This window comes from Crinia signifera, chromosome 8 (assembly GCF_055691185.1).
Source record: "Crinia signifera chromosome 8, ASM5569118v1, whole genome shotgun sequence".
In the NCBI taxonomy this organism is placed as follows: domain Eukaryota; kingdom Metazoa; phylum Chordata; class Amphibia; order Anura; family Myobatrachidae; genus Crinia; species Crinia signifera.
The window spans coordinates 125097880-125110076 of NC_139224.1; positions in this window are offsets into that span (position 1 = coordinate 125097880).

Below are 12197 nucleotides of genomic sequence, written 5' to 3' on the forward strand. Positions count from 1 at the left end.
CTGCCACAGAACCTGTGTAATTAATATGTGTCCCGGATTAAAGGGATGAGTTGGTCACCCTATATAGAGGGTATCTAAGGGGTTATTCTGATTCACTCGGAAAGGTACAATAACTCTCTAATGGACAAAACCATGCGCACTGCAGGTGGGGCTGATGTACCATGTGCAGAGAGAATTAGATTTTTATTAAAAGAAAAAAAGTGTTATCTTTGAAATTGACTCACTGCTACTGTATTTGATATATTGAGTGGAGCAGCGCCCCCTTGGTGGTGATATCTTATATCCCCACTACCACATTCTGTTTTGCTTCCACAGAGGCACACACACCCTCTGTTTGAGTGGCGGCAGCTCCATTCAATAAAATAATTAAAAGGTCTGATGCCTGTGCTAAGCACCAGCGCTACTGGAAGTCAGAGGGATCCATCCGATTAGGTCCTAAGGCTGGTTTCATACACTCCGGTTTTGACCGGACGGAAAAAAGCCGGACCCACTTTGTCCGGATTTCAGGACCTTTCTCATGGTCCGGTTTGGAGATCCTGTGGCCCCACCCCCTCGTCACATGGGGGTGGGTCCAAACAGTTTGGCCGGTTTCACACACTCCGGCTCCTGCCAGACGGTGAAATCCCACACGGCCAGGGAGCCGTGCCGCACACAGTAGTTTATCATGGAGGGGATGGCCACAACCCGGCAGCCGTCCCTTCCAGTGGCGGGATCCGGCTGCAACCGTGCGGCCGGGCCGTGGCCGTCCCGTGTGAATGGACACAATAGTGTCCATTCACAACTAATGTGTGCGGCACGGCTCCCTGGCCGTGCGGGATTTCACCGTCCGGCAGGAGCCGGAGTGTGTGAAACCGGCCTCAGACTGGCATGTCCAGTCTGACTGGGTGTACGCCCGCCCTACTCGTCACATTGGGGCGGGCGTAAGTATCCGGCAATTTCCGTGGTGTGTGAAGGCGCCCATTGCCTTCCACACCACACTGAATGGGCAGAACGGGACGGCCACGGCAAGGCAGCCGCACGCTGCAGAGGCAAGATCTGGCTGCTACCCGGCGGCCGCGCCGTGAACGTCCAGTGTGAATGGACACAGAGCTGTCCAGTGTGAATGGACACAGAGCCGTGCGGTAATTTCCCGTCCGGCAGGAGCCGGACTCTGTGAAACCGGCCTGAGGGTGCGAGGTGCCATTCAGCTGCCATTTTCATGCATTTAAACGCTGGAAACAGCACCCAATTCAGCCCGATCTCGCACCCTTTGCTGGGCCGAATTTGCTTAAAATTGCTGAAACCCCCTATGGAGCTGTGAGCGCTCAGTGCCGTGATGATTCCCACTCACAAATCATCAACACCCAATAGGATCGTCCCCCCACAGCTTGCATGTGGTCTGAGGACTGGGAGTCAAGTGGGCACTACACTGGGTGTTTCTCTAGGGAGGGGGTAATTGTTGAAGTACTCAAGTATTTATTTCAATACTAGTGATCCGGGACATTTATGGATTGGTGGCCGCCTCCCACCATCAGCCAGTCCTCCTGTTCCAGATGGATGTCTCAGTGGTCACCCTCAGGTCCAGCATTCCTTGTACTGTGATACCTCTCAAGTCTAGCCTGCCTTGCCCCCCCCCCCCCCCCCAGTACAGCCATACCTGTCCTGTGCCTCCTCCCAGGTCCAGCCTTTCCTGCACTGCCATTAAGAACCAGCCTTTCCTGAATTGTGCCACCTCTGCACCATGTCTAGCCATTCCTATGCCCCCCTGGCCTAGTCTTTCCTGTTCTGTGCCTCCAAATCCCCCCCCCCCCACTTAAAAAAAATAGTGGTTCACACAAACAATAGATGCCTTACTCCTTGTAGCTCCACCCAAAGTATCTACAGCTCTGTCAACCTATTTTATTTTAGAGGGGAGCCTTGCCTATTTTGTCAGTCCTGGGCCCTGCAATTTCTGATGACAGGGATGAAATGTCGGCAAATTAGAATGTCGATATTTCATCCTGGTCCAGACGTTAATGTGACTGTCACTTCCTGGTCAGAGCTCTGGCATTACCGTCAGTATTTCTCCACTATCCCTGATCCTAATCCCTGCTCCTACCCCACTCACAGTCTAACCTCCTCCCTGCAGTCTAACCCTAATGTAGACATTCTGACAATGTTGTCATTTCACATAAATTGGGAGCAAGGTTGGTTAGATACATTTTCTGCTGAGGTTTTATCAATAGTAAAATAGAGGATGAATATAGATTATTTATAATAGCTTATATGTCTAACCAGTGGAAAATAAACTGTGGCCTATTACCAGAGGAGGGGGTCAGTATGCAATGGGCGTTCAGGCTCCCTACTCTCAAACTGGCAGTCGAGCAACAAATTTGTGAGGTGACCCTTGCACATGTGGAGGATTTCGATGAAATGGCTAAACTACAGTAATGACTCTTACCTTTGTGGAGAAGGGGGGCTGCTGCAATGAAGCAGAGTGAAGTTCATTGTATATTAACAAAGTTACTGTTGTGTACAAGGGTTGCTCAATAGATAAGGTAATAAGACTTCTCAATTTTTAAAATTATTCAAATAATACTCAATAGAATGGTCTTGGTACATTTTATATCAGGATTTTGACTAGATGGATAAAGCTTGGTTAGCTTTAAAACCTCCTAGCACTGAGATCATGGGTCCAATTCCCGCTATGGTCCTCACTGTGTGGAGTTTGTATATTCTCCCGGTGCTTGCGTTGGTTTCCTCTGGATATTTAGATTTCCTCTCTTAAGGGCCCCTTACACTTGTGAGATTTTGTGAGATTTCATCCAATTTGAGTCAATTTATCTGACGAGATCTGAAGTGCCGTCTGACAAAATCTTATGTCCCTGATGTGTAGGACACAATCTACAATCCTGTGCCATTGAGTATAACCAAGAGATTGGAAGAGATTGAACCTCCTGCACATAGGATAAATCTCGAGTCAATCAGGTTCAATTTGTTGAGACAATAAGTTGACAAGTGTAAGGGGGCCTTTAGGCCCTTATTCTGATCGGTGCGGCCCGATCAGAATATGCGGCCGCAACCGTGCAGGCGAATCCCCGCCTTCCATACGGATCGCCACCTGCCGTCCGTATGCGGATATGTGGCGATCCGCATGAAATTGGACGGGGATACGCCTCCTCCATGGTGGGAGCAGCCCCTGCATTCGATGGTCGCCGAACATCGAATGCAGGGCCGCACGCTCCACCAGGTCCCGCAACACAAGACCACACGGACACTTGTCCGTGTGAAATCATGTATAGAGGCGGGCAGCTGACATCCGGCAATGTCAGATGCCCGCCCCGTACACACGCGTCACGGCCTCATTACCATGCATACGCCCCGCGTTTGCATGGGAACGCCCATGAAACGGGGGGCGTATGCATAGGGTAATGAGGCTAAGTAGCCCCTCACGCCCCTCTACGCCCCCTGTGCGGCGTATAAAGAATCCGTGCGGCGAAATCGCCTGCACATGCGCAGAGTGACCTCTGCACATGCGCAGACGATCAACATCGGCGGTCCGTCCGCATGCGGGAATTTCCGCACCGATCAGAATAAGGGCCTTATACTGGTGAGTTAATTGTCTCCCAACACAAATGATCCCTAGTGTGTAAGTGTGTGTCTGTACATGGGTTATAGGGCCAAGTGGTTCTCATCTTCCATCAAACTCTATGAGGGAAATTTACTAAGATGGGAGTTCTATTTCACATGGGAAATAGAACTCGCTTCTTAGTAAATTTCCCCTTATGTTTCTAAATAAAATATGCATACATGTAAAACAGGAAAACTAACAGGTATGGAAATATGTTCCCAGGTGCAACCAAGATAAACAATTGAAATCGGAAATAATATAATATTTTTGGCTTTACAGTATTTTATTTTGTTGTAATTGTTTGGTCAGATTTGGTTTCTTTCTTATTTGTCTTTTTTTTAGTTTTTTCTTTCTTCTTTGTCTTTCTTCATGTGCAAAATGTCACTGGATCCTCTTCTTGATGAAGTTGCAGCAGATGTACTTAAGCGTTTATTACCCAGTTATTATTATTACCTTTCATGTATCTCTTACCTACAAATAAAATGTTTCTCTACCTAATTCTAGACCACCTATCAGCAGCCTCCATCCATAATTTTTCCTTTAACATCCTATTTTTATTACCATCAAACTGTACGCTTTTCCCAGGGGCGGATTGGGACTGCAATCCAGGCAGGGCCGTCTTAACATTAGGAAGGGCCCCTGGGCAACCTAGTTCACTGGACCCCCCCAAATTAGTTTGCCCAGGAGCCCACAGTCACCTCCCCAACCCTCACCTCTCTGGCACCGTGCGGCAGGCAGTCAGCTTCCGGCGGCCGGGGATCCGATCATCTTCGCTGGGGGATCCGGGCAGCGGGATCAGGGCAGCGGCGGTAGCTAGGAGCCTGCCCTGAAGTGGCAAAGCGCTATTAACTGGCGGGGCGGGAAGCGCTATTGCATTTGAAAAGACTGTCCAGACGCTGATTGGCTGAATTCAGCCAATCAGCGTTCGGCCAGTCTTTTCAAATGCAGCAGCGCTTCCCGCCCCACCGGCAAATATCGCTAATGGGAAAGATGGTGGCCGGGTGGCGGGGATCCGACCATCCTCGCTGGGGAAGGGGATCAGGGCGGCGGTGGCGGTAGCTAGGAGCCCGAAGCGGCGAAGCACTATTTGTCGGCGGGGGCGGGAAGCGCTGTTGAATTTGAAAAGACTGGCCGGATGCTGATTGGCTGAATTCAGCCAATCAGCATTCAGCCAGTCATTTTAAATGCAGCAGCGCTTCTCGCCCCCCCTGCCGGCAAATAGCGCTTCGCCACTTCGGGCTCCTAGCTACCGCCACCGATGCCCTGATCCCCCTGCCGGATCACCCAGTGAGGGTGATCAGAACCCCGGCACACGGACCCCCGAAATTAAATTCACTGCTAGCTAGGAGGTGAAGCGCTATTTGCCGGCGGGGTGGGAAGCGCTGTTGCCTTTTCAAAGACTGGCCGGATGCTGATTTTCTGAATTCAGCCAATCAGCGTCCGGCCAGTCTATTCAAATGCAACAGCGCTTCCCGCCCCGCCGGCAAATAGAGCTTCGCCGAATCAGGCTTCTAGCTACCGCCACCGCCCTGATCCCCCTGCCCGGATCCCCCAGCGAGGGTGAGCGGATTCCCAGACCCCGGCCACCATCTTTCCCATTGGGCTGGGCCGGGGGCCCCTAGGTCCTAGGGCCCCCGGGCAACTGCCCATCGTGCCCAATGGGAAAGACGGCACTGAATCCAGGCCGGGAAAGACACATTTTGTAGCAGCCCGGTGGGGGAGGGATGCTGGTGGCGACAGCTGGGGGGGGGGGGGGAGTGGTACACCTGTCAGAACAGACTTAGGTCTGCAGTCATTAGGTCGACTCCGGGAGGTTGACTGTCCCCAAGGTCGACAGGGTTAAAGGTCGACATGGCTCAAGGTCGACATGACTTAAGGTCGACATGGGCCAAGGTCGACATGAGTTTTTCACTGTTTTTGACCCGAATGTCGACACAGTCAACATGGACACAGTTGGAGTCGGACCGCAGCCCCTCGCATCGCTCGCTTTGCTCGCAATGCTTCGGGCACGGTGCATTCTCCCACCATGCCCTAGTGGATGGTAGGGCATGAAATACCGCCTGTCGACACATGTCGGCTCAAAAAAACAGTGAAAAACTCATGTCGACCTAATGACTGTCGGCCCTGGCCCATGTCGACCTTTAACCCTGTCGACCTTGGGGACAGTCGACCTTCCGGGGTCGACCTAATGACTGTCGACCTAAGTCTGGTCTGACAGATGACCGTTTGGAGGGTGTGCTGGCGGCGGCGCGTATGTATTAGATTGCTCAGGGGGGGGGGGTAGTTGCTGGCGGTGGGGCGTATGTTATTGGGGGGGGTCCTATGTAATGTAGGGATGCGGGGGTGGCGGCCGCTGATGTAATGCGGGGGGTGGGACAGAGGCGGTGTGTGTAATGCGGGGCGGGGGGCTGCTCCATTCTGCAGCTTCCAGATGGGGAGCCCGCTGCCGCAGCCGCACATGACAGTCCATGGGAGGTGCTGTGCGCTGTTGCACATGCGCAGCAGCCCTCTCATGGCCATTTTGGATGTGGGCAAAGTGCCGCAGCCCTGCCAGTCCAGGGGGAAAGTCCGGTCCGTTTTTCAGGAATTTTGGGGGACGGCCCACCGGGAAATGGCCCGGTTTGCCGGAGGGCCAATTCGCCCCCTGGCTTTTCCCCATGCTCTGTAGTGTATATAGCATCGCTTCCTCAGCTCCCCAGCTACTGTATTATTTCCCATAATCCCTTCTGGTCTCATTAGCCAGGCTAGACCTGACAGCCTCTGCACCATCTGAGAGTATACATTTATATCACAAAGACACAATCAAGCATAATCCATTTTAAAATAAATTTATTCAATATTAAAAGTTTCAAAGTATAATTAAACTTTTTTTACTCTGCATTATCAATTAGAAAATTATTGACCAAGAATGGGATCTTTCCAGCTTGTTCTATAGAAGGACCAAGCTAGTGGTAGCCTCCTGACTCAAAAAAAAGTCATCCTTCAGCACGCTGGAGAGAAATAACCCCTGTGGAGGAAACCTCTGGGGACTTATCACCACACACAGCCTCATTCATGTTCTACAGTCCTTAAAGGGGAAGCGCTCAAAATAATCTCTAGTGATGTGTAATGTTTCTATTCCTCCATAACACCACCACTTCCTATTATACACCTATCGTGTAATACACATCTGTCCCTTTACCATCTCTATAATACCACCACTTCCTATTATACACCTATAGTGTAATACACGTCTGTCCCCTTACCATGTCTATAATACCACCACTTCCTATTATACACCTATCATGTAATACACGTCTGTCCCCTTACCATCTCTATAATACCACCACTTCCTATTATACCCCTATCATGTAATACACATCTGTCCCCTTATACCACCACTCCCTATTATACACCTATAGTGTAACACACATCTGTCCCCTTACCATGTCTATAATACCACCACTCCCTATTATACACCTACTATGTAATACACATCTGACCCCTTACCAGCTGTATAATACCAGCACTTCATATTATACACCGATCATGTAATACACCTCTGTCCCCTTACCATCTCTATAATACTAGCACCTCCTATTATACGCCTGTCATGTAATACACATATGTCCCCCTTACCATCTCTATAATACCAGCACCTCCTATTATACACCTGTCATGTAATACACATCTGTCCCCCTTACCATCTCTATAATACCAGCACTTCCTATTATACACCTACAGTATAGTGTAATACACATCTGTCCCCTTACCAGCTCTATAATACCAGCGCTTCCTATTACACATCTATCATGTAATACACATCTTTCCCCTTACCATCTCTATAATACCAGCGCTTCCTATTATACACCTACCATGTAATACACCTCTGTCCCCTTACCATCTCTATAATACCAGCGCTCCCTATTATACACCTATCATGTAATACACATCTGTCCCCCTTACCATCTCTATAATACCAGCGCTTCCTATTACACATCTATTATGTAATACACATCTTTCCCCTTACCATCTCTATAATACCAGCGCTTCCTATTATACACCTACCATGTAATACACCTCTGTCCCCTTACCATCTCTATAATACCAGCGCTCCCTATTATACACCTATCATGTAATACACATCTGTCCCCCTTACCATCTCTATAATACCAGCGCTTCCTATTACACATCTATTATGTAATACACATCTTTCCCCTTACCATCTCTATAATACCAGCGCTTCCTATTACACATCTATTATGTAATACACATCTTTCCCCTTACCATCTCTATAATACCAGCGCTTCCTATTACACATCTATTATGTAATACACATCTTTCCCCTTACCATCTCTATAATACCAGCACTCCCTATTATACACCTACCATGTAATACACCTCTGTCCCCTTACCATCTCTATAATACCAGTGCTCCCTATTATACACCTATCATGTAATACACATCTGTCCCCCTTACCATCTCTATAATACCAGCGCTTCCTATTACACATCTATCATGTAATACACATCTTTCCCCTTACCATCTCTATAATAACAGCGCTTCCTATTATACACCTACCATGTAATACACCTCTGTCCCCTTACCATCTCTATAATACCAGCACCTCCTATTATACACCTATCATGTAATACACATCTGTCCCCTTACCATCTCTATAATACGAGCGCTTCCTATTATACACCTACCATGTAATACACATCTGTCCCCTTACCATCTCTATAATACCACCACTCCCTATTATACACCTATCATATAATACACATCTGTCCTCTTACCATCTCTATAATACTAGCGCTTCGTTTTATACACCTATCATGTAATACACATCTTTCCCCTTACCATCTCTATATTTACCAAATTGCATTCAGTCCGCTTCTATCACCAATTTTTGATCTCATTACTCTGCTGGTTATGTCTATGACTGATAGTTGGGTAGAAAACAAGCAAAAAGTTTTTCTCCTTCTGGGTAGTAAACGGTCGTTGGGTCGACACACAAAATGTCAAAAATGCATTCTGTCAACCACTGAAGGCCAAGATGGCTTAGGTCAACATCTGAAATAGGTCGGCATGCTTAACATTGACATGGTTGGAAGGTATACAGTGTCTCGGTTGACAAACAAAAGTTGAACATGGTTTTTTACTTCTTTTTTGCACCGACATGTGCCAACAGGCGGTGTTTCATGCCTTACCATCCACTAGGGCACGGTGGGAGAATAGAATAGTGTACCGAGTGTAGCAAGGCACCATACGTGGTGCATTGATATGGAGTCCATGTCGACCATGTTGTCATTCGGGTTAATAAAGGTGAAAACCCCATGTCGACCTTTTGATTGTTGACCTTCCATCCATGTCAACCTTAGGCATGATGACCTATTTGAGGTGTTGACCTAAGCCATGTCGATGTTCTGTTGTCAACCTAATGCAGGTCAACCTTTGGTGGGTCAACCCAATGACCCATACCCTTCTGGTAATCCAGCACTACATCAGTGGGGTACTAATGGATCCCCCCACAGAGACTCACACACACACACACACACACACGGTATGTGTGCCCAGTATAGAATATCGGTCATACTGAAGATATAGTAGGGGCCCTTTATCATGCCCAATATACAGTGGCCCTTCATGGCGGGTGGGTGACATGTAAGTGTAAGAAAGGGGGCTAATCTTCTGCGATGATCTGTAATCTCATAAATTAAATATTGTATTTACAATAAACCCTATAGAGTGAGTTGGTCACTGCTGGACCCCAATGCCGGTTCCCAGCTGGACTCCACGGCTGCCCGATTGTCCCCACTGCCAGTTCTAACCCCCGTCGCCGTTGTGTGACTAGCGCATGTGCAGTAGCTTCTTCAGTACTGTGCATGCGCTGGCCCCAGCCTCTATGAGCTGCTTCTGCAGCAGTTCATAGAAGCATATTCACTCTACCGGGTCTGTCGCATGCGCAGTATCGTTTTCAGTACTGCGCATGCGCAGAACCTATTTTTATGGGCTGTCGCCGCAGAAGCACGAACAGGCATCCCAGAGGGAGGGAACGCCTCCCCATGGGTATTGCCTTGGGTGACTGGCGGGTTGGACTTCCAATAAGAAGCCACTGCTAGTCCCAGTGAAGCCAGTGCAATCTCCCAAACGGGATGCGGTCAGTTTCCCGGCGTTCAAAATCCTGACCGCCAAAATCCCGACACTTTCTCCCTCCGTGGGTGTCCACGGCACCCATAGAGGGAGAATAAATTAGTGTGCCAAGCGTAGCGAGGCACCGGCCCCTCTGTGTGGCAAGCGCAGCAAGCCCGCAAGGGGGGGTGGGGCGATCCACGTCCCCCCTTGTCAGGATTCCATACCGAATCCTCATAAACTGCATCTGGCTTCACACAGTGGCAGATTTTACCTGGGGGGCTGCAGCCCTGCAGCCCAAAAGGTAAAAATGGCCACTGCTCAATCAGCATTTTGCCATTGATTTTCTACAGCATATGCCAGGGCCAAAACTTGGATTTTTGTCACATGGAGCAAGGCAGTAATTTGGAGGAAATTGATTATTCAGCCAAAATCCAAACAAGATACTGTTGGGTATCAGGAGTGAAGCCTCACAATTTCTGATTTATCAGGATTTAATTTACAGATGGCGCAGGCGTCAGCCGGTCTGCTCCATCGCCAGATCTCCTAGGCTGGTGGACAGCAGCTCCATCTGACAGGACGCGTTAGCGTCTCACACGCTCAAGCGTCTCCATCAGCGTCTCACAAGCTCAAGCGTCTCCATGTGGCAGGGAGTGGGGATCAATTCTATTGCCAGGAGCAGCTCCATTGAGAGCTGTTCCATCTGTAGTTCAAGGTGTATTCGCCATAGAGAGTGATAAAGTGGAGAGAGATAAAGAACCAATGAATCAGCTCCTACTGTTAAGGTCCACACACACTGGGCCCATACATTTTGAGCTGAAAGCAGCTCAGTTTACTCATTTGAGCTGCTTTCAGCTCAAATGCTGCCCAGTATGTACGGGGCACCGGTGAGCACTGATGCGCGCTCCCACACCATCGCTCATCTGCTGGAGGGGACAGCTTTCCATAGTGTACTGCTATGAAAAGTCATCCACCCCCGAGAAAATCGCTAAAACTGGCTCAGTGTGTATTCAGTATGTATGCAGTATGTATGCACTGAGCGTTTTTCAGCCCAGCGATTTTCCTCATCATCGGTCAGCATACACGCTGAGCAAAAAACGGGCAGTGATGTATTAAGCCTAGTAAAGAGATAAAGTGGAGATAAAGTAGAAGGTGATAACGCACAAGCCAATCAGCTATGGTTCTTGTAAGCTTAGCAATGGTAATTAAGATGTCATCTACATAAAAAGACAAGTTCGGATTTTTCCGATTGGCTATCGTCTGTCACATGTTTCGGCATACCTCCCAACAGTCCCTATTTTAGCGGGACAGTCCCGATTATCAGGGCCTGTCCCGCTGTCCCACCCGCGGGCGGCAGTGTCCCGCGGTGAGGGGGGGCTGTTGGGAGTCCCCCCTGTCGGCTGCTAAGCAGCGGGGAATAAACGCTGTGCACATGCGCAAAGCGTCTATTCCCGCAGCCAGGGGGCTGGGAGCATGGCTAGAGGCTCACAGAGCCTCTGGGTCATGCCCCCATAGCGGCAAAATGGGGGCGTGGCCTAGCGGGAGAGCCGCGCGTATAGGCCACACCCCCTAAATTAGGCCACACCGCCGAAATTTCCATCACGCCTCCGGCGCGCATCAGCAGTGTCCCGGGTCCGGGGACAAGAATGTTGGGAGGTATGGTTTTGGATAGCCAATAAGAGATAAGCCCTCTTTGAGATCCAAGTAAATGTGGGTAAAACAGAACTGCCAACTTTTAAACAACTGTTTATTAGTGCAGGAATGATAGTTGATCCTTTTGTTAGAATGTCCATATATCAGGCTTTGACCATTTTGGTCTAGGAAGTTTCTGTTTGGTATTTGTGTTGAGTGGAGACTACAGTTTATTTAACGAAGTTGGACATACGCCACAACAACTTTCCACCAACCATCCGAAACGGGCATACGTTCATTCGACAGGCCTTAGGTCGACATCTGAAGTAGGTCGACATGGCTAAGGTCGACAGAGTTGGAAGTTCGACACAAGCATTAGGTTGACATTTTCATGCCCAACCATCTGCTACCCTACTACAGCATGGTGGGAGACTAAAATAGCAAAAAGAAGAATGGCGAGTGCAGCGAGCCATGTGAGTGGACGTGATACACTTTGACTGTGTCCATGTTGTCTATGTCGACATCTGGGACAAAATATGCGAAAAACTTATGTCAACCTTTTGACCTTGCCATTGTCGACCTTCCAACACTGTAGACCTTAGACATGTCAACCTATTTCAGGTGTCGACTTAAGAGCCTGTCCACCTTCAGTGGTTAACCCAAGCATATCGACTTAAATCGGGTCAACACAATAACCCAAACTCCCTACTAGTTGGCTGGTTGGAATGAAAATCTGGTAATGTATGGGTGCAAATTACAATCAGAAATGTGTCCCCAAACGGTGCAAAACAGACATTACGACAATGGGCCAAAGTGATAGGGAGTTATTTTTTTTTAAAGTGGCAATCCTTTACACTGAAA